Source organism: Trematosphaeria pertusa (assembly GCF_010094035.1).
Source record: "Trematosphaeria pertusa strain CBS 122368 unplaced genomic scaffold BU26scaffold_6, whole genome shotgun sequence".
NCBI classification, from domain to species: domain Eukaryota; kingdom Fungi; phylum Ascomycota; class Dothideomycetes; order Pleosporales; family Trematosphaeriaceae; genus Trematosphaeria; species Trematosphaeria pertusa.
Window position 1 is genome coordinate 1,379,911 of NW_022987217.1, and position 1,169 is coordinate 1,381,079.

The window sequence follows — 1,169 nt, forward strand, 5'->3', positions numbered from 1 at the left end:
ACATTAATTAGCTCTCCAACGCTTACAACGCTAGAGGCATAGCTAGCTAGTATATAGAGAGGTAAGAACCTAGAATTAAATTCTCTAGTAGTAACGCGCTTAAATTGCGTATAATTAGTGTTGTAGAGAAACGCATCGCGCGTTAAACTAGTATAGTAGACTAGTCTCTAGAGTAAGTTAATTACGCTTATAGTTACTAGATTTTAGCGTTCTTTTTAGCTAGAATAGTAGCCTGTGTTAGATTTTTCGCGTATACATTATCTCTCTTAGTAAGAGCGTTAGTAGTAATCTAGTAATATATGTAGATTTGTTATTTATATACTTATTATATATATAATTAGCTAACTATTTTATTAATAATTTTAGCTAGCGTTTCTAGAAAGAGCTCTTAAAGCTCTTTAGTAGAGGTAGAGAGTATAAATAAACCTAAGGCTAATAATAGCTCTAGTATTACTAAGCTCTAGCGAAGCCTTGCGAGCTTCTAGTTAAAGTTATTATTCTAATTCTTATTAGTTATTGCGTTGTGTTGCTAAATAGAGTTTTTATAATAAAAATATTAATTAGTATATTCTGCTAGCAGGTTCGCTACTCTAGATTTAAGAACTATTAGAGTAAAGAGGTATTATAGAGCTAAGGTCCTACCTCTAGATTAGCTTCGCGAGAGTTCTCCTATAGTGTTTAGATTTGTTCGGCTTTTTAATTAAGAAAGAGGCGAAGAGAGAAGGTATTTAGCTACTAGCAGAGTAGTAGGTTGTTAGTTCTACTAGTAGGGTAGAGTAGTATTAGCTACTAGCAGAGTAGTAGAATTGTTAATTTTTTATAATTTATAAAGAGAGAGAGAAAAAGGTTTTCGCACGTAGAAGTTCTATAGAAGTTCTTCTATATACAAAGCTCTTAATAGCTCTCTTTAGCTTAGTACTAGTATCTTTCTACTACTAACTAGATTTGCTAGTAGTCTTATATAGTACTAAAGGTAAGCAATTAATTAGTACGTTAATAGATTCTTAGGGTAAGTAACTAGGCTCTCGTAGCTCTAATTCTTAGTATTAGCTATTAGTAAACGCTTCTTAACAAGGCTACTTAGTTTAGCTAGATATTATACTACCGTCTCTAGCTAAAGAGGTATTAACCTTTAAATAATATAAGGGCTAGGTCTATAGTCTCTACTA